Consider the following 25,933-nt stretch of genomic DNA (forward strand, 5'->3'; position numbering starts at 1 on the left):
CTGTCCATCAACAGGAAAAGGCCTATGTTGATCATGTATTTAACGGAATTCTCTGCAACTCCCCAGAAGGTGTCTCGGCATATACGGTGAGTGAAAAACCCAGGATGATGTGTTACGGAGGATGACGGCTGTGCAAGAAAAGAGCAGAGGAAAGGAGTTGGAAGGACATGTGCCAAACTCTCTACAATACTCAGGAATCATTTCTTTTCCTCTTTCTATTTTCCAAAATCTCTGTACTGTATTATTACTTTCATAATTTAAAAAAAAAGGATTATTAAAAAAACCCAACAATAACCACAGTGGAGCCGTGAGGAACCCACACATGGAGCACTCAAGGAGAGAAGGGGAACAGGCAAATGGGGGCCAGCCAGAGAGGTAGTGGGGAAGCTGGAAAGAAGGGTGTGGTGTCACAGAGACAAGGAAGAGAAGGAAGTGGGGATCCCTGGGGTCAGGGTGGCCTGGGAGGAGCTAGTGACTCGATGCTTGCTGCATTATGTCTCCAGCTGCATTTACAAAGCAACCCAGGCACCAAGAAGAATCAGTCATCAACCCCACATACTGCCCGCTGAGGAGTCTCAGTGTCCACTGTCCCCAGGAGCAACACTTCCAACATAAACTGGGCACCCATGAGAGGCAGTGACGCATCCCCACCATGGCCATCCACTCCCAGCCCAGCCCCAGCAGAGCAGAGGAGGCCTCTGGCAGAAGAGCCCGGTCAGGATTTTCTCAGGACAAGGCTCTCCTGGTCCACAGCCACTCACCAATTCTGCCATCTGTTTCCTCAGGGACCACATTCTACACACCCACACACATGGGTACACATGTGCACACACACACACTTGCTTCTTGGGCCTTTCCTCAGCCTCTTTTAGACACGCCCCTTAGGTTCTGGGCATCCTTGGTGTCAGCAGACACACAGCACGCTCAGAGTCACACCACCAGCTGGCTTTCTTCTCCTGGGACCCCCCTTCCTCTGTCCAGCAACCTCAGCGCAGACCCCGGGCAAACCTGGGTGGAGCCGGGAAGGGCCCCCCAGCAATTCACACCCCACTTCACTGCCCCATCCCCGCCTCCTACCACACCCAGAGCAGGTAATGGCCAAATCCACACTGCTGCTTCCCCAGCGCAGAGAAGAAGGGAGGCTGGGTCACAGAGCTAAGAGCTAAACCCGGCTCTGAAGGCCAATGACCTAAGAAGCCACCTCTGACCCTCCATCTAGTGAGTCAACAAGAAGCAGGGATGAGTCACTGCCAGATGTCCCCCCACTGCACCCTCTTTCTGAGGAAACTGACGCTCCTTACTTCACCCACAGCCCAGATGTGGGGCCACCCTCCCTGTCGGCCTGCAGGGAAGAGGAGGGCCAGGCCACGGCAAGGCCAGTACCAATGTGGCTGCCCCCTTTCCTGCCAGGGAGCTCAGCTTTACGACTCTGCTCCATTTTCAGCTCATCTGATCTTCAGCAAATCCTCATCTGAGGTCCCAGGAGGATCTTAAAAGGGTTATTCAGACATTAGCTCTGACACACAGCCTCCCCGACTCAGACATCACCCGCCCAAGGCAACACTTTGCTCCCTGCTTTTTGGCGCTGCCTGGAAAGAGCAGCAGCGACAGTCTGCCACGTGGCACCACAGGCCCTGCCACCTCCAGCCTTCCTCAATCGGGACTTTCCCCAGCTCCCGGCCTTTTGTAGGGGAGAGACCAGGGAAGGGGAGTCGGTGCCTCCTATATGGCAGGCCTGTCATCATGTTCAACCTGTGCAACATACCCAAGTGTGGCATCATTATTCCTGTGTCACAGACGCAGAATCTGAAGCTGAGCAGCCCTGCCAAGGTCGCTGAGCCAGCACCAAGTTAGCCCTGGAACCCAGGACTGCTGAGCCCCAGGGTTCCTCCAACCACCCTCCCCCACCCAAGCACACTCCCGCCTGCCTGCTGCTCAGCCTCGCCCTGAGCAGAGATGGGCATCCATCATTAGCTACTCCTGGGCATATCGCCCCAAGCCTGCATCCAAGCAGACTGAAGGAGACAAGAGGAGCTGCAGGATTTGGGGCTTCTGGGAGAGGCTTTGGAGAACACAACTTTCCTAGGGGTAAATAATAAATAAATGAAACAAAACTAAGAGCTGGCTGCATCTCCCTATTCTGCCCTGCATCTTTCAGGGACACCTGCAAAAAAGAACATGGTCAGAGCTCAACAAGAGGCTGGATGGGAGGATGTGAGGTCAAAAAGGAGAGGCAATGGGCTGCGTGGTCAGGGAAGTGGCAGCTGGAGGGACCGGAGAGTTTAGCCCAATGCCTTTGTCTTTACAGGTAGGGAGTCTGAGGCCCAGGGAGGGGAAGGGGGCTGCCCAAGGCCAGGAGTGAGTCTGTGGCTGTGCCTGGACTTGAATGCAAAATCCTCTGACTCATAGGTTAGTTTTCTGAGACAGGGAAGAATGAAGGGCCTGCAGCAGACAACACCTGAGATAAATGAATGAGAGAATGAACAAGGGGACACATCACCCCTAGAGCTGAGGGAGCGGAGCACAGAATCCCACACAGTACTTCCATGGGGACCCCAGCCTCGTTCCAGTCTCTCACCCCCAAGGAAGACGTAGGCAAGAGGGAGGCCCCTCCATTCACCAAAGCTCGAGCTCTGCCAGGAGCCAATCACAGCCCAGGAAGGAGGCAGAAACTTTGGTTCCCCTGGCAACACAGACAAAGGCCTCTCCTCAGCACAGCAAATTGGCTGGAGTAGGGATGCTGACTGTATTCCACCCCATTCAGAAGGAGCTCTCCTCTCCTTTTCTCACAAGGAGGGACCCAGCCCAATCTTTCTGGTTTTAGCCCTCAGCCTCCAGCCACTGGTCCCATCTCAGATGGGAAGGAAGGGTATGGATGGGCCTCTGAGTTGGGGGCATAGGACAATAGTCGATTCCTGCTCAAGCTGCAGGGGTCCCCTCTCACCAGGTGTGTGCCTCTGGGCTGGGACGGGGCCTGTGTGGATGTTTCTCAGCTTATCACCCCCACGCTCCTCTAAGGGGCAGTGCCAGCTGCAGACCCACAAGAGAGCCTGGAGCTGGAAGGGTGGTGCCTGGCCCAGGCCCAGTTCTGGCGTTAATGCACAACTGGACCTGAGCAAGTTGCATCCCCTTCCTCTTGGGGACTCATTTTCTCCATCTGTAAAGTGTAAAATTTAAGACCTACGGTTCTTGGGAATAACAGTTCCCAGTCCACACTCACCAAAAAGCTACTGAGGAGAGGGCACGGGCAGGAGCTCACCTCACACCGTTTTTGAAAGGTTGCCTCACCCCTGCTCCGGAGCCTTGGAAAACACATAACATTCTGCTAACTGGAATTGCCTCTTTGTACACATTTTGAGAAGAAGGAAGAAAATCACAAGAAAACTGATGGATTCTGGAAAACAGCTTCCAAATAAAACCTCCAGCTTTGGCCACCTACAGGCCAAGCCAGCACCCACTCCCTTGCCCAGTCTCTAGCCCAGCAGAAATGAGGTGTGTGCGCAGTGTCCCCTGAGAAGGCTCTCGTCACTCAGGGAGGTGTCAATCATTCAGAAATTTTAGAAAGATTTTCCATATCGAGAGTCGGAACAAAAAGAGAGGTTTTTCATGAAGCTTCTCGATTCCCAGAAAAGTCACACTATTGACATCTGAACCCATGTGCATTCACCATGCTTTCAGCTCTATGGCCCCTCAGCCACCTGTCAAGCCACTGGCAGCCATCCAGGATACGGTTGCTTTCCCTGCCCCAGGGCCCGATACCCATCAGGCTCCATCCATTCTCCCTCTTGACCGTCCTCTGATCCGTCCACATGCCTGGGTTTAGGCCATCATCTCCCACCAGGCCCACACCAACAGCTTGCCCACAGTTCTCCAGGCCTCCAGGCTTGCCCTCCCTACCCGTCCTCCGGCTGCCAGAAATCAGGTCACATCTTTCCCAACCTACAGCCGGCAGTGGCCCTCATCACCCTCCAAAGTTCCAGCTCCTGGCCCAGTACACATGTGCTGCAGGACCCAGGCCTGCCCGTGCCTGGCTTTTCTTTCCTCGTCAAAATCCCGCCTCTCCAAAACGCCCTCCTGTTTCATGCCTCTGCACTTTTTTCTTTATACTTGTGGTTCCCTCTGCCAGGAGCGTCCTTTCAGAACACCCACTGTTGGCTGAAGATAACAGCTCACCTTTACTGAGTGCTCAGTATGTACCAGGCTCTCGGTGAAGCCCTTTGCAGGCACTACTTCATTTATCTTCACCAAGACCCTATGAGGCAGGTACTTAACTCTGACTGTTTACAGGTGAAGATACGGAATCAGAGATGTGAATGAAGCAGGAGTCATATGGCTGATAAGGGGCGGAGTCACGATAGAAATCCAAGCATCTGACTCTTAGGTGGCCGGGACCTCTGCCCTCCAGGAACAATGCAGTGGCAACGTGGAATCAGAAAACACAGTTTGTTCCGGCAGCGCCCCTTCCTTCTGGGCCTTTGGTAACATTCCTGCCTCAGAGTACCTCCAGAGAGGGCCTGTTCTGTTCCTCTCTGAGTTCGCCTCCAGCCCTGCACTCCCCTCAACCACACAGCGACCTTTTCAAGTTGACAAAGTGTCTGAGCCCACACTTCTGAAGTTAGAGCTCTACAGTTACAAGTAATGGCCCAGCAAAGACTCCCAGCAGTGTCTTTCAGGAAGCCTGAACTCTCTGGCCTTGCATCAAGGGACCACCAGGATCCAGTGCCAGTCCATCTTTTCAACTTTAACTCCCCAGGGCATCCCCTGCCCGCATGCATGCATGCTCTAGCCACAAGAAATGGGTGAGTATTTACCATCCCTGCCATGTTGGTTCTCACTAAAAGCTGCCATTTACTGAGCACCTACTAAGAGCCGTGCCCTGAGCCAGGCACTTAACTAGCGTTCTCATCTCCCTACAACTCATTCATTCATTCATTCATTCATCCAACAACTACTTACTGAGTATCTACTATGTGCCATGCAATGTGGAGTGAACATGACATTAAAAATAAAAGACAAATTGAGGGGTGGGTATAGCTCAGTGGTAGAGCACATGCTTAGCATGCACATTCTAGGTTCAATCTCCAGTACCTCTATTAAAAAAAGAAAAAAAGACAAATGGTTACAAATTGTGATAAGCATTGGGAGGAATCAAGAGGCAGAGAGCCGTGCAGTGGAGCTGGAGAGGGAGGTGTCTAAGTAAGTTGAATTGTAAAGGATAAGAAGGATCCCAGACTGCAAAGAGCCAAGGAAAGAGAATTCCAAGCAGAAAGGCACAGCATATGTAAAGGTCCTGAGGTAAGGAAGCATTTGTTATGTAAACAGAGAGAAGAAATAAATGACCAATGAGGAGATACATGACTGGAAAAGGGACCGGATCATTCAGGGCCCTGCAGGCTACGGTAGGGAGTTGAGAGTTTATTCTAGAAGGAGAGGAAAGACACTAAGTGACATGGTCTGATTTGTGTTTTACAAAGATCACTCCGGCTGCCACTCGGAAAGGAGACTTGGGAATATAAATAATGTATGTGATGTCTGCAAAGTCACTGCTCAGTACATGTTAATCCCCTTTTCCTCCTCTCTTTACTCCCTTCCCAGGCTGGGAATGGCCTCTTTAACTCCTATCCCTTCTTCTGGCTTAGACATTGTCATAATCTGAATTTTCTGAGGATATGTGATCTGTGTATGCTTGACCATTAGATGTGGTCCCGCAAGAGGATGCAATTTGCCCAAGTGTCACACAGAAGGGCTGCAGCAGTGCTGGAATTTTCCTGCTTTCCTTCCTTCCCCTGACCAGACCCTGGGTTGATGGGAAAATCAGGAGGAAGAGAAGGTAGCGAGTGCTAAGGGCTTCTTCCCACTGGGTTCTCGGTCTCCCCTCAGCTCTTCATGGAGAAGCTCAGACAGCCTGGTTCTCAGGCAATTACAGGCTCAGGGTGCAGGTGGGGGGACTGGAGTCAGCTCCTCCTCCAGGTACACCCTCTCCTGCTTGAGCCAGATAAGAGTGGGCCAGACTATACAAAGAAAAAGCTTCTGATGGAGACTTGCTAGGATGTTAGCTGACCCTCTCCCCATCCTCAGAAGCAAGCAAGAGTTGTGGCCCTCATCCTGCCCATTCAGAAGCTGAGCCCTCAGTGTGCTGTGACTTGCCTAAGGATAGAGAGGACATGGCAGAGCTTGAACTAAAATCATAGCATGTGGCTGTTTGAGGCTTACTGAGCTGAAAACCTGTTGCACAGATGAAGACGCTGAGATCCAAGAAGGGAGAAGGACTTGCCCACAGTCACACGCTGAGTAAGTGATGGAGCCAGGGCTAGGAGTCTGGGTGACTTCCGCTTCCCAGCTCCCCACATGGCCTCCCTTGACGGGAAGGGGGCAGTGGGGAGGCTGGCCTTGGGGGTGGGCAAGGAGGCAAGGACAGAACAGCACTGCCTCCTCCGCCCCGCCTGCTCCAGCTCCCAGCCCTCCCACTGCTTATGGGTGCGGCAAAACCTGCCAAACCAGTGCCAGTGCCCGGCCAAGTGGCAGAGCCCAGAGCTGCAGGGGCATGGGCAGGCTGCACACACCAAGAGCTGGGGGGGCAGGGAGGACACAGAGGCTCCTCCTTGGCCTACCAGCCAGGCCACACGGGCACTGCCCCAGAGCCAGGGTGCCTGCTCACAGCTGAACTCCGTCACCCAGAATCAGGCACAGCCAGGACTCACGAGGCCTCCCGTTCCTATCTCGCACAAGGGCCTGCCCTCCACTTCCCCTCCTCCTCTGGACACTCAGCATGTCACCTGTCAGTGCCACCCGGGCAAGAGACCCAGGAACTTATCTGGGAAACATGGCAAGAGGCAGGGAAACATGACAAAAATGACACATAAATAACTCTCCCCTCCCAATCACAGCCACCAGGACGAAGTCCTGCCACCCTGTCCCCTGTCGGGGACACATATGCTCTACCTCTTGCTCTCCCCTCCCCTCAGTGACCAAGACCCAGGGAATGGCTGAGCGCAGGATGTGAATGTAGGGGGCGGAGGGCAGGGGATCTGCATTGCTAGGAAGCTCTGTAGCTCTGTGACACTTGGTGTAGACTTGGGAAAACCTGCCCTCTGGGTCTTCAGACTCTCAAAGGACATGTGATTGCCCTTCCTATGGAAGAGCTAGGTCACCTCCAGAGCTTTAGGGAGCCTTGAAGTGTTGCTCTCACCCACCACCACCCCATCTCTCACCACCTCCTGCCCAAAGGAAGGCATGAGAGGTTATATCCACCAGTGTGCAGGGCCCCTGCTGGACAGGGCTGGCGTCTGCATCAGGCGTGGCCTTGCTGGAACCTGTTTAGTCAGCACTGGTGCCAGCCGGGGAAGCCAGGCCTTCTCAGGCCAGACTACAGGGGAGCTGGTGAGCCCACCAACTTTTCCCAAGTACTTGGAACCTAGTTCAGAAACCACTCCCAAGGCCTGCAAATCCCAGAAGCCGAGTGCTGGGCAGGAAGGGACCTTGGCATCAGCCTGGGCTCTTGTGAGCCTGGGACACGTGGGCCAGGCAGGTGCCACACAAATGTCCAGGACTATCCTCATATCTCAACCAATCTACCCCCGTGGTAGACAGGGAGGAGGCAGCCCTGAGAGAGGCGGGGACTGGCCCAAGGTCATACTGCAAGGCCATAGCAGAGGTGGAAGTGCCACCCAGTTCTGACCCCAGCTCAGGGTTTCCAGCACCTGCCACTGCCTGCAGCAGAGATGTTTCTCCAAATTCAAAATCACGCATCCCACGGAGGAACCGAGACACCTTCCTCACCACTGCTCGGAAACTAACAGAGACAGTACAAAGTTCTGCCTTCAGTACCGATCACATGTGTACCTGCTGCGTTCACCTGTGTCTCGGCATGGGGGGCAGTGCCTGGTGTGTGGCAGGATCTCAGTGCAAGCCGGTTGACTATATCAAGACTTGCTGGAGGAATGACCGGAGGCAGAATTCACTTCTAGGCCTAAGCACTGGGGTTGTGGGTTGGGGAAACGGAAGCAGAAGAGAGAAACAGAAGGAGCTCTTGATCCAGGCAGGCTGCGGATAACAGGCAGGCGCACCGTTGACCTACAGCTTCAGAAATCTCGAACCCAAAAGTGAGAGACGGGTTGTCCCCAATCACCTTGAATGCATGGACTTTAAGACTCGTGTGTGTGTTTCTGTGACTTGGCAAGGCCACCAAGCCAGCCGCTCTGTCGTTTACGCAGTCAACCGCTGCCTCACTCTCCAAAACATATGGTTTAAAGGTCAAGGTCAGTTCCAGTCATCCTCCACTTCCCTGTCAGTGCTGCCACACCCTGAGGCTGAGCCCTGCCGCCCCTTCAGCCAGGAGTTGAGCTCCCAAAGTGTGAAGACCTGAGCTGAAACCATGGGCAAGTCTCTTCCCCTAAGACTCTCATTTGTAAAATGGAGATGGTGACACCTTCCTGCCTCCTGTAAGAAGTGTTCTGAAGGCCACATACAGTAATGGATGGGAACATGCTTTGTAAATTATAAAGTGCCAAAGAGAAGAAATTATTAATAACAATAACATTGTCAGCACCAGCCTAGCTGGCCCCCAGAGAATTCCAATCTCTAGATGTCACTGATCATCATCACTAAGGCCGCACCAGCAAGGTAACACCTACCAGTTACTCAGCACTCAGCAGTGTCCCAGGCACAGTGCTATGCACACCACGCATTGCCTGCATTCTCTCATTTGGGCTCTGTGACCTCTGCAGTAAAAACTATTAATGTGTCAATTTTACAGATGGTCAAACTGAGGCATGGAGAAATGAAGTATCTCATTCAAATTCACACAGTAGGTGCTGGAGCAGGGGTCTACACCCAAGTCTATCTGAGTCTGGAGCTCAAGTTCTTTTCAGCGCATTCTACTACCCTGCAAGGGTATCACCTTGCTAAGGCATTCCCCATCTGCCACAGCCTGACGTGGCCCAGCGTGATGTGGTCACTTCCCAGACCCTTGCAGCGGTAACCTTGAGATGGGTAGGAATGGCTGATTTTGTAGTCCCTGTTTGACAAATGACATGGCAACTGAGCCAGGAGGAAAACTTGGCAACCATGTATCTCAACTCACGGATCATAGAACAGCAGGAACACAAAGGACCATAGAGAGTGGATCCGGAGGGGGGACCTGAGGCCGGAGAGGGAAAGGGACCTGCCCAGGTCATTCATTCAGACCTTTCCCAGGACCTTCTTTCACGTGCGTGTCTCAGTGAGAAAGCAGTGTCTATTCCTCTACTTTTATAACTGCCCCCACTCCGCCGCTAGCTGCCCCGCCCCCTGTGCGTCCAGAGCCGGCGACCGCTGGCCACTGCCGCCCAGTCCTAGTTCCCAGCGTACCAAGTGAGGAAACTAACTTGCTCAGCAACGAGCTCTAGAGGCCAACGTGGCTTCCACAGCCCACATAAGGCCCCCAGGCCAGTCTCGGTGCCTTTGCTTCCTGCTGCTCCCGACGCAGGTAAAGAACATGCCAACACTATATCCACAGAGCTGGGCAACTATCACTGCTATCGAATTCTAGAATCCCAGTTATTCTTAGCAAGCGCTGAGAGGCAGCCCCCATGCCCCTTAGGAATGCAGGGCTCCTCCCTGGTTTGGCCCAGATGCCACTTTTCTGGGAAAGGCCAGGGTGCCCCTAGGAAGAATTTCTCTAGGGCAGAAGTGGAGCAAAATGTAAACACTCAGTGGACACTGTGTTCCACCAAGTGAAACAAAGTTGTAGATTTTTCTGGGAAAGGGACCTGAGCCTGTCCCAGCCTTGCCTCTCCAGCTGCCCTGATGCAACGATTGTGCTGAGTTGACCGTGCCTCAGTCTCCCCATCTTGTCCCTGGGCAGCAGGCTGAAACTCATGCCTCCAGCCTCCCACAGAAGGCTCCCCTACCAAATGGCTAATCTTGTCCACCTTGTTGGAAGAAAAAGGCCACCCTCTTAGGTCAGTCGAGATTGGCAAGAACAGTAGGATGGGGCTGGGTTGAGGAACCCTCAGATTCAGAACTGGTGATGAAGCTTTATTCTGCAGGCCTTAGAAAGCTTGGGAAAATCTGAAATGGGGACACAACCCCTACATACTGGGCTGGACCAAAAAGGAAGCCCCAGAGGCTGCCCTTATAGCCATTAGCACTGAACAACTGATCTGAAGGAAGATCAGGATTCCGGACACTGGTTTCTATCCTCTAGCTCCACTCTGCCCCTCATCAACTGTGTGACCTTGGAGGAGTCACTTACCTCCTCTGAGCCTCAATTAACCCACCCACAAAACGGGGATAATTATATCCTCCCTGCCTCACTTCTCAGGATTATGGGGGAAATCTGATGAGATGATGAATAGAAGATCCCTTTGTAGGAAAAATATAAGGGACTTCGGTTATAGTCCAGATGATAAGAGCCACGAGGATGAAGAACCCACAATGAAAGAACTCCCCTGCTCTTCACCACCTCTTTTCTCCCTATGGAAATGCTGGAATCCCCCCAAGAAGGGTCAGAGAAATCCAGTGATCCCAGAGATAAGAGGGGTCACAGAAGGAATGCTGGCCATCTGGGCCTTGTCGGGATGACATCTGTGAAGCCTGGGCCCCCCCGAGCAGCCCCTCTAGCTCTCAGGCAGGCAGCCAGCCAGGGGCAACGGGCTGTCTCCACAGCCTGGGGCAGAGGTGGGGGAGCAGACAGGGTAGCCAGAGTTCGCATTTCAGAGACACTGCTCTAGGAGGGTTCCGTGGGCAAGAGCAGCAGGGAGGGGCTGGGGGTGTTCTCCTGCTGAGTCTCCCACACCTCCAACCCTCCTGCAAGGGACAATGATGCAGCCACCTTTCATGTGACAATGGTACCTGTGTCATTCTCCTCCTCTAGAAAACAGGGGCGATAAAGCTCTGACACACTGCCAGTCCAGTTCAATAAACATGACTGCCATTCTTCCACCCTTTAGACCTGGGAGGCCCCCTGGGCTAACATGCTCTCCCCTCAGTGTTCCACCTGAGTTGTTTGAAGAAAAATCTGAAGGCACTTTCAGGACAGAGCCTAAGCTCGGAGGGCATTATCCACCTCCTGACAAGGCGGATGAGATGAGGCGTGTGTGGAGGGGGAAGGGGAAGGAAAGGGGGTCTCTCTGGGGTCGGAGGTACATGCTTCAGCCTGCTGCCTGTGGAGAGGAGGGGGATCCCACCATTCACGGAGGCTCTCAGAAACTATTCTGGTCCCTTGAGCTTGTGCCGCCTGGAGGAAGGGCTGATCCTGGGGCAATGAAGGACTGATAACCTGTTGGTGCCCAGGTGCCCTTGTTCACCATCCATGTGCGGCCTGCCCTCCCTACGTCTGGGAGAAATGGTGAAGGCCTGGGCACCCGGGTGCAGCTGGAGACCATCAAACCTATTCGCATCACTGAAGAGAACAGTGTGGAAAGAGGGGGCCCTTCTGTGCAGCCTGAGAGATGGCTGCCCACCCCTCTCCACCTTGGCTCCTTAGTTCTGGTCGAACTAAACCACTCCTGCTTCTCTCTTCCCTGCCTTTTCTCAAGCAGCTCCCTCCTCCTGGAGTGCCCTCTCCAAACCCAACATCCAGATCCATCCCTTCCAAGGACTCAATCAAATGTGCTCTCCTCCAGGAAGCACATTTTGACTGCTGCCCCCCTTTCCCCAAGCATCAGTTGCACTTTTCCTATCCCTCTCCAACGGTAATTTGCACTGTTGGCTGTGTCCCAGCCACACATGCACACATCTGTTTATGTCCCCTCTGGGGGATGGGTGATTGCAGTGGTCTCTAGCACAGATCTGAACTCAACACCAGCTTTGCTATCTGTTAGCCATCTGACCATGGGAGAGTCACTTATCCTCTCTGAGCCTCAGTTTCCTCTGGAAAATGGGGACACTAATAGTACCTACTCCATAGAGTTGTTACAACTAAATGAGACCAACGTATATTAAGTGCTCAGCAGAGAGCCTGGCAGAGTGAGAGCTCAATAACGTGACTTATTGGCTGTGGTGACCTTTCAGACAGGTTCACGGATGATCTTTACAGCTCCTGAATCGCCTACCACAGAGCCACACACTGGATGGATTGAGTTCTACGGAGGTGGACCTGAGTGCAACATGAGGAGATCCTTCCCAATGGCAGAGCAGTGCAGCCAGGGCCTGGGGCTGCCTCACAGGTCATGAGCTCTGTGTCACAGAGCAGGCGTAGGACCCGCTTGCATGGCTGACCAGAGGCAGTAGACATCGTGATCACAGCATGGGCTCTGAAGCCAGACTCCTTGGGCTTGAACCTCAGCTTCTCCTCTTACTCAATTTGTGACCTTCACTAGCTGTGACTCAATTTTCCCATCTGTAAAATGGGCAGAGTATTAGTACCTACTCAAAGGACTGTCATGAGGATTAGATGAAATAATACATGAAAAACAACAGAATGTGCTAGCATAAGGAGAGTAACTCCATAAACATTACCTGTTGTTATTATCATTGTTGATATCTATATTTCCTATTACTGAGGTGGGGAGTTACAGGCCCTTGTAGGCCTATAAGCTGTTCATTCTCCTATAACCCAAGTCTCTGCTGACATCCTAGTTCCCCTCATGGCTCTGTCCGGCCGGGAGCCCTCTACTGCCCCTTCTTCCAGCAACAGCCCCACTCTTCCATTAGCTACACCAGGAGGCACTTGACTTAGGCCTGGCCACTCTATGGAAGGTCCCTATCCCCCAGCATCAATGGTTGAACCAACCAGAGTCCGTCCTTTGGGTTGCCATACAGATCCTAGAAGAAAAATCTCCCCCTCTTACTGTTTGGGTTGCTCAGCTGGAGCAGTGGACAGCCAGTTCCTCACTAAGGCAGAGAGGAGAGACAAGCTGCGACAGGAGAGAGATGGAGAGTCTACCTGATTCCTCATCCTTCAATTCCACGAACTGCTCCAGGATCCCTTAAAGACCTTTTCTGGTTTAAGCCACTTTGAATAGAGTTTTTGTCACTTGGTTCTGAAAAAGCCAGGCCCAATTAAACAGGTCCTAACCAAGATACAGGCTGTGCCGGCCATGGGTGGGCAGGGCAGAGGCAGCATTATGACTGTCCTGTGCATTCCAGCACCATCCCTGTCATCTGGGCTGCAAAGGACCGTCCACAAAGCATGTTATCAGGAACCATCCTGACTCAGTGGTCTTCAGACCCTGCTTCCTGGAGCACTGGGAAACTGCAGAGGCAGCTCCAAAAACATCCACGGAATAAAGGGCAGGAAGGAAGGCAACGAGATTCTGGGTAAATTGCTGCCAATTCAACCACAGGAATTCTGTTGCAAATGCTTATATATTGGGATTCTGCTGTCCCAAAAGATTTGAAATACCCTATTCTAATTGACACTCACAAGAGCATTAAGAAGTAACAAGGCTGATGTGTCTACCCTCATTCTCCAGGAAAGGAAACTGAGGCCCAGAAAGGGAAAGCAATGAGGCTGATGCCACAGAGCGAGTCAGTGTCAGAGTAAGGACCTGAATGCAGAACTCTGGACTTGCAGGCCCAGTGACTGTGAAAATCTATCCTCTCTCACGTTTCCTGTCTCCTCCGGTAAACTCCAGAGTCTCACCTTTCTTACCTCTGATCCCTACAGAGTTGCCTGTCTCTGAGCCTGGCTCCTTGGAAGGCTTCCTGAAGCTCAAGGAACTTGTGGAATAAATGTCTGAACCAACCCCTACCTTCCCCCAACCATGCACATGTACACTTACTTCCCCTTCTCCCCACCCATTTGCCCAAATGTCAGGGAAAGACCGGCAGGCCCCCTCCTGGGAACTCCTAATCCACCTCCTCTGTCCTGGCTATGCTGTGGCTGTGGACAGAGGATTCCTTGTTCCCAGTGCTTCCTGCTCAGAGATCTCCGTGGGGCCCATGTGCTGGCAGGAAAGAGCCAAATCACTCCTTTTAACTGGAGCTAAAGCCACCCCATCCCTGCCACCCCCAAGGAACAACATACTCCCAGCTCTGTTTGGCATTTATTCTACCTGCCCCAGCCTGGCTCAGTCCCATAAACACACACACACACACACACACACACACACACACACACACACACACACACACACACACACACACACACACACACACACACACACGATAGTTCCCCTAGGGTACAGAGGGGCCTCACACCTAATCAAAAATAAAAACCAGAGGGTTCTAGAATGACAACAGCACAGTCCTGGCAGTGGTACCTTACTAATAACCCCACAATGATATCTGCATATAACTTCACAATTTCCCAATGGGTATAACTTCATTGGCTTGGTTGCCTCCCCACACCCTCATACCACCAGAGTCACCAAACTCAGGAGGTGGAAGGGGCTTTGACGTGCCCCAGGCCAGTGGTTTGCAAAGCATCTTGTACAGAGCCAAGGATGGGTTCCGAGTTGTTGTCTGGGGGCTGCCGAGGGCTGAGGAATTAGCCAATTAGAGTCCCCTGAGCCCAGGCCAACTTTGACCACAGCTGCAACCCCTTTAGCTGTTTTGAACATTGAGATTCTTTGGGGGGGGGGGTGCAGAATTCAAAAAGGGGATTTCCCTGCAGGAAAGTCTGACAACAACTCATTGACTCTGACCCCACTTTCTTCCACCCCTGGCTCTGACAAGGTATAAATGACCCGGAGGCCAACAGAGAGGAAGGTGGCTGCCCAAGGTCACGTAGGAGTCAGTGGCAGGACCAGAATGAAACACCCTCTTTGGAATCTAGTCTACTACCTCAGAGTGGTTAAGCAAAAGAAAACAAGGGCTGCAGCTCAGCAGATCTGGCTTCCAGGTCCAAGGCCACCCGTCCTCAGCCATGGAGGCGTGGATAAGCAATACAGGCAAAGCCCGCTACCTAGCACAGAGGTGCTTAACAAACATCCATGTCGGCCCCTTCCTCAAAATAAGCCAAAACCAGAGGAGACCTTGGCGCTGCGCCCTTTTCTCAAACCGACCAGAAATCTGGGACCCAGACAAACCCTCACGCCTCCCCAGCAGTAAAATATATTAAAATAGCCTGAGGGCCTGAAAGACCAATTTGTCCACACCAAGCAGAAGAAGCAGAATGAGGTTGTGCTTTGGTAACACTCACCCCTCCTCCGACCACACCAGCTCCCCGCGGGGGAAGGACGTCAGTCAGGCACCTGGAAGGAGGAAACAGTGTTAGCGCCTCTAGGCTGAGTTCGTGGACCCAGGTGGAGCTGGGAATTGAGAGGCTGGCATTTGACTCTCAGGAACTTTAGGGAAGTTGCTGAACCTGTTAAACAGAAAGGCCCAGTGACTATGCTGAGCCAAAGGGAAAGTAACAAACATGAAACTGAAGCGGCCAGCAGGGGCCAGGCCGTGAAGGGCCTTGGAGGCCAAAGTAAAGAGTTTAGCTTTGATTCTAAGAGTAATGGGAAACCATTGACTGGCAGGGTAAAGGCTGGACTGGAGACCAGCAACCGTAGCTTCAGGTTGTATGAGTTAGGGCCTGTTGTGGCTGAACGGGGTGAGGCGGGGGGGGGGGGGGGTGACAAGGGCCCAGACTGGGGTGGTTGCAGTAGAGCTGGAAGATGCATGGATTCCCCAGAGCTATTTGAGCAGTGGTGTCCGCAGAACTTGGTAATGGGCTGGCTCTGAGGGGATGAGGGAGAGCAGAGGCCCGCCCACCCCTCAGGCTATTTTTCCATGTCAGTCCAGTGGTTCCCAGCACCCAGGACAAGACACACCCATTGTTCTCTCAAATCGGCCTATCCTTATCTCAGTCTCCCCATCTGTAAAGCAAACATGGTTGGACTCAGCGGTCACTAAGGTTCTTCTTAGCATTAGTATTTTGTTGTGGTCGAATTCACTCACAGAGTATTTAAGCCCCCTTCAATCATCAACTGCAGGCCTGGCCTGGTACACAACGGGCAGGATTGTTGGAGGGAGAAACCTCAGGTCCCCTGAATTCACACACTAAGAACAGTAATCTCCAGGTGGGACAAAGTTCACAAAGAACCCAAGAATCAAGCAAATAGGAAGATTAGCCAGGCTGAGGCTGGAGCAGGAGCAGCAGGAGCTGCGCACCCAAGCGCCTCGCTCCGGCGGCCAGCATGGGCCTCAGGACACTGCCACTCCAGCTGTCACATCAGCCACCCAGCAGCTCACCCTGGGAGGCCAGGTTGCGAGGTACCCGGGAGGCAGTGTAGGGTAGTGGGCTCTGCAGTCACACAGACCTGGCTGGAATTTGGGCTCCACTACCCTCTAGCAACATGGCCTGGGATCAGTCACTTCCTCTCTCTGAGCTTTGGTTTCCTCACTGGGAAAACAGAAGTCAAAGTGTCTGATTCCAAGATGAAAGGGAGAATTAAATTAGATGTTGCATGTGGAGAATTCAGCACAGTTCCTTATCACATCAATCCGGGAGGGAGTGGCTGCCGTTTACAGATCCAGGAAGATGAAATGACTCCCTGACAATCATTAGACAATCAATGCAGGGGTAAGACCCCAAGCTCAGGTTCTTAACCGCCAGGTTACATGCTCACCATGTGGGTTCCTGAGTTTTTAGACAAAGACAGATGTTGAGACTAAAAAATTACAAATGACTTAACTAAAGCCATGTAGGGAGTGAAATGGTAGAAGAGGGATCTGAATCCAGGCCCTGGATGAAAAAGCCCATGGTCTCCCCCAGGGGTATCCAGAAGGTAGATGTGTGTGGAGAAGCTTCAGATTTCAGGGCCCTTTAAACCTGGAACAGGGACAAAGATGAATCTGTGCAGATGGAGTGAGGGTGGTGGTGAAGCTACCTTGAGAGGAAACCAGAAGAAGCTGGTGAAACAAAAGCCTCTTTCTCAGAGGCCCGCTCCAGGGACTGGGCAGGAGGGGAGGGGGCTGACAAGCAGGCCACCCGTCCTGCCAGGGCTGAGCTGAGAGTTCAGCTGAGCTAAACAAACAGAAACAGTTCCAGCTTGGCCACCAACTTGCTGTGTGATCCGAGGGAGGTCCCACACACACATGCATACACTCAGGTCTCTGTCTCTTCAACTCAAGAATAAGACGATTGTACGGAATGGTGTCAAGATCCCTTCCAGTTATAGAAGACTAATAATAAGGATTCCTCACAAGCGCCAGACCCCTGGTCAGGCCCTGCTCTCACAGCCCCCAAAGCTGGCCTCCTACTGCTGGCTCCAGTATTACAATAGGAGTGGGAATTCCTGCATTCAGATTCTGGCTATATAGCCAGGTCACTTCTCCTCCACAGGCCTCACCTTCTTCATCTGTAAAATGGGCACATATCTTTGCCTGATCACCTATGGAACAGGAAGATCCAAGGACTTCCCCCAAAGGCAAGCAATCACCTGAGGTATTCAACAAAGCATCCCTGAGTCCCCATCCCAACTCCCACCCTCAAGCTCTTTGAACTCCTTTCCCTCTGGCCCATCTTCCATTTGGACAAATGGAATAACTGAATCCAAGCTGATGGATGCAACAGCAGTAGCAATGACCCCCACAACCAGCAGTAGTAGTAACAACCACTAGCACAGCTCAGTTGTGACTGCACGGATGAGCCAGGCACTGGGCGAAGGGCTGCACCTGGACCACATCTCAGGTAGTCCCCTCCATCAATGAGGCAAATCCCACCGTTAGTCTAGATTTACAGATGATGGACTAAGGTTCAGCAAAGTCAAGTGACCAGTCCAAGGTCACACACACAGCAAGTAAGTAGCCTGGCCATCCAGACACGGGCTCTTCACTTGATACCAGAAGTCCTAATCTTATCCTCAAGGCTATGGGGAACATTAGCCAGGGGAACATTCCATCATGCGGAGTGGCCCAGATATTGGGCCACCCCTCACCCTCACCGCCAAACCTCCCCAAATAACTAGTTTTTATATTCTTGTATTATTATTCAAATGTGTCCAGCTCAACTCTGTGGCTAAAACAGCACCATCCAATCAAAATATAATGATGGCCAAATATATAATTTACAACTTTCCTGTAGCCACATTTTAAAAAGTATAAAGGAATGGGTGAAATTGATTTTAATAGTATATTTATTTAACATGAAATCACTACAAAAATATTACTGACATATTTTACATTCTTTTCTTTTTTCCATCCTGTCTCCTAAATCCAGTGGACAGACACCTTACACTGAGAGCACATCTCAATTCTGACACTGAATTTTCATTAGGTATTTAGATCCTCTTAGACTTTACCATTGAAGAAGTGTTTTCACAAAGCTAAGTTCACAAACATACATAGAAGTCTTCCAGTAACTGAATGAAGAATTCTTTCCATTTTTAAATTAATTAAAATTAAGTAAGATTACAAGTTCTATTCCTTGGTGGCACTAGCCACATTTCACATGCTCAGTAGCCACATGTGGCTAGTGGCTACTGTATGGGGCAGCATAGCTCTAACAGTCAAGTTCTTAGAGCCCTAAGCCAAAGCCAGCCTCCCAAAGTAAAGCTGAATGTCAATAGGATGGGATCTACTCATTCCAACCCCCTACTATGCCTAATATTAATATCCGTCTCTTGTGCCTTTATACTCACAGTGCTGGGGACAAAGGGATCAGAGGACCCATTGCTCAGAGGATGCCAAGATGGCTCAGAGAGGTGGGCCACCTCCCCAAGGTCACCCAGTTTTGACCCACAGCCTATCTGACTTGGAAGTTTAAGCTCTGTCCCTAAAGCTTGGCAGGTGACTGGTCAGGGGCTCAACCTTCTAGGGGAATAAGTAAGCCTTTGCCACTAGTCCCTCCTCCCCGAGACTAGTGGCAGAGAATGGCCCCTAAGAGGACACCCAGTGAAGAGGGTAAAAGGGAAGCAAACGGCATGGACTGCACTGGGTGGCGGTCCTGTCCAGAGGGCTTAGGCCGCTGCGGTATGTTCCTACCTCCCCCCTCCCCCCTACCCGAAAGGAGGCAAAGCCAGCAAGGTCCTCTGGCTGCCTGCCCTCTGGGTGGGTCCCTGAGGCTTGGCGCCGTGCCCTCCCCCACATCTCGCCCAAGAACATTCACCCAAGGCCCTTGGACTAGGGCCAGAGCCTGTACTCACATCTCAGGGTCACCTCAGCTGGAGTCAAGGGAAAGGGTCCAAGAGGCAGTCCACCCCCCACCCCCTAGAGGAGGGGAGGAGCAGGCCCTGGAGGCAGATTCCAGAGTAGGGAAAAGGTGGCAGGTACCCGGCCAGAAGAACCTGGGTGGCTCCACCCCTCTCCTCAGGTCCTCAGAGCACGGCTAGCTCTCAGCCCCCTCCCACCAGCCTAGCAGGGTGAAACTCTCTCCAGCTATTAGGTTTAACAATTAACTCTGATTGGTTTCCATTTCAGGAGAAGGCAATTCCAGCCAAAAGTCCCATCTAGGGGTAAGGGGACTTGGAAGGAGATAGAGGGGAAGGGGTTGGTGTGAAGGGAGAAAGGGGGTGTTAGTGAAGGCCCCTACCTCCTACTTCCGGTCCCAACCTACCAGTGTGGGACAGCTAAGGGGTGATGGCCTAAGTTTCAGAGGGCAGGGGAAGTGCCTGGCACACAGTAGGTGCTCAATAGATATTTGTAATTAATGAATAAGGGGTTGGGGTGAACTGGAATTAAATGGTCCAGACAGATGCGCAGACTGATGGAAGAGAAGTGAAGGCAAAAGTTGACTTGTCCTGGGTCCTTGCTGAGACCAAGCTGGGCTAAGGACAGGGAGGGCAGCCACCCAGGACATGCCATGAAAAGGCTTTGAAGTCCCCCAGCCCTGGGGCTGCTCTTCCTTGCTGTGACCACTGTAGCCCTCATTATCCCCATAAACAAGGGGTGACAGATAACACTATGGTATCATGTACCGGGCTGTACATGGCCAGGCCCAAGATGCTGGGATGTTCTGTGCCACTGTAATACAGTCATGTCTCTTGCTGCTTGGCAACAGCCTCCTCTTCTCAGGCCACCCCCTGAACTCCCCCACATCCCAATATTCCCCTGGATCCCACCTATGTGGCCCTTTTTCCTTTCCGGGAAGGAAAGCCCAGAATGATGACAACTCCAGCCCACTCACGTCCCACTCACCTGGGATCACGCACACACCCTGGTAACAGACTGCTCCTAATTTGGCATTTGCTTGTCATTTACACCCCTCCTTGGGCCCGCTCCTCACCCTCATCCCCCAGCTCCTCACACAAGCCTAGGACCACAGCCCACCCCAGGCTGGCTCTGAACTCACTGCGGCCAGTTCACTCGGCGTTCTTGGGTGGGGGCTCACCCTTCTGGACCTCTGCTTCACACTTGTGTAGTGTACGGGTGAGGGGTGGATTAATAGAGCACTTCATCTGACATTTAGAGATTCTGACATTTCTGAGATCAAGCTGTGTTTTAAGTTCAGACAGACCAGAGTTCAGATGTTGGCCCAGTAAACAGGCAGCCTTGATATGTGATGGGATAGACTTCAAGACAAGCCTGCAGAGGCCTGGAGCTGCAGCTAACCAGGACCATTCTCAGCTCAAGCCTGGGCAGAGGGACAAAGGCCCTCCATGTTCACAGGTCCCTACTTCCTCTGCCAGAAAACCCCAATTTCTGTTTCTGCCCTACCTTTCCAGTCTTCTCTCTGTCTTTCTCAGTAGCGGCAGTGTGAGCTACCACACCCTTAAATTTTTCTTGGCAAAACAAAGCTTGAAGCTCCCCCTCCCTCTGGGGTGTTGACCCTAAGGCCCTCCTAAGTGGAGATACTCAAGCAGCCTCTGCTTCCACTCTGCTCTTCCCTGCATCCTTTCTGCAACTCTCCAAGCATGCACCCAACTCTCCCATCTCCGGTTGGGTGCTCTACTCCTTTACCTCAGAGGGAAATACCTGTCTTTCTGCCTCCCCCCAACCCTGCCTCGCCCCCTCCTGCTTCCTGCACATCCTGCTCAAATATTTTCTCCAGCACAGAGTTGACATTGATCACTAACTCTTCAACTCACTCTTCAACTCACTCAGCCATGTCTCCACCAGACCACTCCTCATAGTACAGTCTTACCAGCCCTACTTGACCTTAAGACTCTGCAGACCAAGGAACTCCTACAATGATTTTTCTCTGTCCCTCACCCCTGCTCCCTAGCACGATGAGAACACAGTAGGTGTCTGCTGAAACAACGATAATAACCATTAACTGAAAAATAATTAATTATAATTGTTTATTGACCATTTATTCTTTACAATGCTGAGATCTCAGCATTTTACATGTATCATTTCAGTAAATCCTGCCTAGTCTCCAATAGACTTGTCATTCCTACCCTGTTGTCTTAAACTGAGGAAACTGAGGCTCAGAGAGATGAAGTGATTTGCCCAAGGTCACACAGCCAAGAAGTGGTAGAGTCAAGACTGGGATTTAAGTTCTTACCTACTGCCCTACTTGGCCTCCTCCAATCTACAAATAAAGGAGGGGCTGTGTGAGGAGTTGTGACTTGCCAGTGAAAGGGCCACGGGGGCTCCAGAGAAACCAGCCCAGAGCCAGAGGCAGATTTGACAAATAAAACTTAATAACCTTCTACTAAGTATTGGTTCTATGCAAAGCTCTATGCTAGGTGCTGGGGAGCACAAAATGACACAGAAGACATCTGGTGCTCACAATCTAGCAAGAGAGGCAAGCCACATCCCAGGATAAAGCAGAAGACCAAGCAGAACTTGTCCCCAGAGGGGAACAGATAAGCTGCTAAGGGAATGCAGAGAAGGGAAAGACAAATCTCATTGTGGGGGAGGGAGAGGAGGGCTCACAAGGCTTTGGAGGACAGAGGTTGGCATCTGAGCTGAGCTTTGACAAGGCAGGCAGGATTTCAACAGTGACTGGGGAAGGCAAGGTGGGGGGTGGCATTCCTGGCAGAAATGAACCCAGGAAGCTGGGGCAAAGACACAGGTAAGCACTGGGTGTGTCCCAGGAACCACAGCAAGCACATTCTGCAAGCCCCTCCCTTGGCACTGGTCCAGGTGCCTGGCCCTGAAGAGCAGCCACCATGAGTGTCCCCAGACTCACAGGCACCTGGTTCATTTTGGTGAATGGGCGTGGAAAGGGAGAAAGGGCCGAGTGCCTGGGCACATGGCTTGACAGGAGGGTCTCAAGGGGCCAGAATCCAAGCTCTGTATAGAATCTCTGAAGATGGGAGACACTAGAGAGAAGAAGTGGTCTCATCAGAAGTGGGTGAAGCTGGGGAGGCAGTGTGGAAAGGGGCGAAGAATGTGAACTGGGCAGCAGGAGACCTGGCTTCCAGAACTACAGATCAAAGCTGCCGGGACCTTGGGCTTATCCTGTCCCACCTCATTTTACAGCTGGAAAACATGAGGCTCAGACAAGGGAAGAGACTGGTTCCCAGTACCTCAGCATCCTCATAGCAAAACCAGTAATGTGCTGAAAGGTGGGAGAGATCTGCCTTCAAAGCCTGACTCTGCCATTACCTCCCAGCGACCTTTCTCCAGTCATGAGGCTCCCACTCAATAAAACAGCCCTGAAGCCGGCAGCTCTCAACTTTTGTGGCTTGTGACTCAAAGACTCAGAGGGTGCCTATGAATCCTCCCCTGAGGACAGGGAACACTCTGAAGATTGTGTGTGTCATTTCAGAAGTTCACAAACATCTAAGACCAGCGATCCCCAGGGTAATCTGAGAGTCCTGTGTCCAGTCACCTCAACAGGCACCTATTAAGACAGGCTGATTCCAGGCTGCTGAGCCGCTCTCCTATTAGCTGGTTCACATATTGAATGTAGAGAGGGCTCCGTGGCTAGAAGTTTTAAAGCCACTGCTCATTAATCAAGGTCCCTCCTGGTTAAGACACCTGCTCACCTGACCATGGTCACGGTCATGGTGGGGGTGCGAGGAGGCTCAGCAAACCGACTGCAGCCAGTCACATTCTGAAACGACACTCAGATTAGCAGCCCTGCCTGGGAGGGTGTCTGGACTCCTGGGCTGAACTTGGGGTGAGGGTTCCTATCAACTCCAGCCTAAAGGCTTTTCCTCCCTCCAGACTGTCTTGCTCTGGCCCTCCACCACGTCTGGCTCCTTCCTTTTCCTTACCAGCACAAGTACGCTCCCAAACCCAGATTTCCTGGTTCCAGCCTCTGCCTCCCTCCCCTCCACCCATCACTGAGCCTGACAGAGGACCTCCAAGCCCCCAAGCACCCTTTTGAAGAGATAAAACTATCACTCTTTGCAGATGATCAGGTTATTTAAATGGGAGACTCAAGACTATCAGTGAAAAACTAAGTTGGCCAGTGACATTTGGGAAAAAAGCCAAGTGCCTTCAGTCCTGTCCTGTCACTTGCCCCTTATGCTGCATCTCTCCCATAGTTGGGCAGCTGCCTGGAGCCAGACGGGCTCAGAGCCCTGTCCTTCCCTGTAGGAAGGCCAGTCCCTGAGGGGATGGCAGCACAGGCTTGAGAAGCAGGAGACCTGGACTGGAGACCCTCCTCTCCGAGCTAGAACTGGTTCTCCAGATTTGAGCACAGGTGCATCCTTCCATGGACCCTAAACCTTCTTGCAGGCTCCATTTGGGGTCGTACACGAAAGACTCAAGAGCACCAGTGGGCTTTGGAGAGATCCGGATTTAAGTCCCAGCTGTAGCTCTTGCTGGCTGAGGACGTGGTGGGCCTTGGGGAAGTTATTTAGCGTCCTTTAATAAAACGGGGGTCATAATCTCTGCCTCGCGGGGTAGCTGCAAGGATTAAAAGACATAAGGAGTGTAAAGCGCTTAGCACGGGGCCTGGCACATAGTAAGCCAATAAACGTAAGCAGTGGTTTCTCGGTCACCAGAGGGAGCCTCCGAAGAAGACTCCAGGCTGTCTAATTCTTAGGTGGCCTCAAGTAACCCTCAAACCCCCCACCTGCACTGGGTCTGGAGGCTTTATCTTTAGACCTTTAATCTGGAGAGATGATGGGGAGACAGAGGAGGGGAAGACAGGAGAAGGGAGTGAGAGAGAACTGAGCTGAGGAGGCAGGAAGGGAAAGGAAAACCGAAGGGTGAGGAGGGGGCTGGCTCCCCAGCCTGAGGGAAAGGAAGACGGCTTCAGGGAAACTGCCAAGATAGGATAAGCCTTCTCTCCTTTCCAGAACCTTCCCTAGGCCCACCAAGGGAAGACATAGAGGGACACAGCCTGCTGAGAATCACCGCCCCAGCTGTCAGCAGGGACATTGAAGCCTTGGGTTACCTCCAGGCTCTGGCTCCCACTCGGCTGCAGCCCGCCCATGGCGGCCTCCTCCCACTGGGGCAGGCAGGGGTGGCCAGAGCAAGGCTGAGGACAAAATGAGCTGCCCATTCAGCCTGTGGAGACACTGCTCTCTCACTCAGGGCTCAGGGACCCCCTTACTTGAGATTCTGATCCTGACTCAGCAGGGCTCTCTCCTCTGGATCCCCACCTCCCGCCCCCCGCCAGGCCTCTACCTGTCCCAAGGCCCTGCTTCTGGGGCTCCAGTTGCCAGTAGGAAAAAAGTACCATTCTGACGGTAAACGGGAACCACAAACAAGATGTTCCAATTGCCACCTGCCAGCTATGTGACCTTCGGGGTGTCACTTCTCTCAGAGCAAGTTTCCCTCCTCTGCCTAATGGGGCCGATGGAGGGCAAGGGCCACCTCTAAGGTTCTCCCAACTCTGACAGCAGCTACCCTGCTGGTAGGATACCTCCCTTGATAGGATATCTTCAAGCGCAAAGAGGCAAAGAGGACTTGCCTCAGAAGAGGAGTGGGCCGGGCTGGGCTCTGCTGGGAAGGCAGCGGATGTGGCAATGGCCAAGGGTTATTATGATGATGACGATTATAATTAAAAATCACAGCAACAAACTCTAAAGCAATTTACAAAGAGCTTTCTCATTATTCCCCGGGATTCACAATCTGGTGAAGTAGGTAGAACTGGATGATAATTATTCATATTTGGCAGATAAGGAAAGTGAAGCAAGATTTAAGTGCCTGGTCTGGACTACTAAGTGCAGAGAAGGGGGAGTCAAAGAGGAAGTAATCATTATTGGGGGCCTGCTGTGTGCCACGTCACCGGGCTCACTCACATCTGCTCTCTTGACCAAGTCTCACCACCCCAACACAGCACTGCAGGTGCTACAATCCCCATTTCAGAGACGAGGACACTGAGACTGAGAAAAAGCAACTGATTTACCCTAAGCCTCATGGCTCTTCCACTGCAAAAGCTTGGATTGGGACCTGGGCTTGTGGGATCCCAAGGCTTGCAGTCTTTTACACCTTCTTGTATGTACCAGTTGAATAGTGTCCCCCACTCCCCAAAATTCACGTCTACACAGAAGCTCAGAATGTGACCTTATTTGGAAATAGAGTCTTTGCAGAACAATTAGTAAAAATAAAGGAGGTCATACTGGGTATGGATGGGTCTTAAACTCAATATGACTGGTGTCCTTATAAGAAAAGGAGATGACATAGACAGACAGGGAGGAAGCGGAGACAGCCACGTGGCAACAGAGGCAGAGACAGCTGGAGGCAGAGACAACTGTAAGTCAAGGAGCTCCAAGGATTGCTAGCCTCCCCCAGAAGCTAGGATTGGGCTGTGGAACAGACTTCCCTCTCAGAGCCCTCAGAAGGACCCAACTTTGCCGACATCCTGATTTCTGACTTCTCGCTTCAGGCTGCGAGAGAATAAATTTCTGCCTTTTTTTCAGCCACCCAGATTGTGGTATTTCATCAAGCAGCCCTAGAAAATTAATACACTGTGAGTCCATTGAGCAGCAGACCTGGGACTCTTAAATTCCAATGTTCAGATTCCCACTCATTAGGCAGCCTTGGAGGTTAATAAGATCTTGGGGCCCAGGGAGAAGTCATTCTCATCTCTCCTTCACTTCCCTAGCCCAGACTGGCCTGAAGTTCATCATCTGTGCTTCTTTCATGTTCCAGGTCTCGCTCCACCCTACTGGGTCCTCCCATTATGCAAATAAGTACCCTCTGAGCCGGTCTCCAGGTCAACAGGATCCTCCCCTACCACCCAGGCCAACCTCTACCACCACCTGGAGAGCTGTGTTTTTGAAATGCA

At 52.1% G+C, this 25,933-nt stretch overlaps 1 protein-coding gene across 17 annotated transcripts in view; it reads right to left on the bottom strand.

Annotated features, from left to right (window-relative positions):
• The window catches only part of EPB41L1 (erythrocyte membrane protein band 4.1 like 1), a 142,653-nt gene that overhangs the window by 85,838 nt on the left and 30,882 nt on the right, over positions 1–25,933 (bottom strand). For 16 of the 17 annotated variants that reach the window (XM_031433886.2, XM_031433887.2, XM_031433882.2 and 13 more), the window contains one exon: positions 15,068–15,119. The gene's annotated coding sequence lies outside the window, so the exon portion shown is untranslated. Of the gene's footprint in view, positions 1–15,067; positions 15,120–19,001; positions 19,121–25,933 lie in introns of those variants that run through there. The other variant, XM_064475718.1, reaches the window with a different exon arrangement.

This window comes from Camelus dromedarius, chromosome 18, assembly GCF_036321535.1.
Source record: "Camelus dromedarius isolate mCamDro1 chromosome 18, mCamDro1.pat, whole genome shotgun sequence".
Lineage (NCBI taxonomy): Eukaryota > Metazoa > Chordata > Mammalia > Artiodactyla > Camelidae > Camelus > Camelus dromedarius.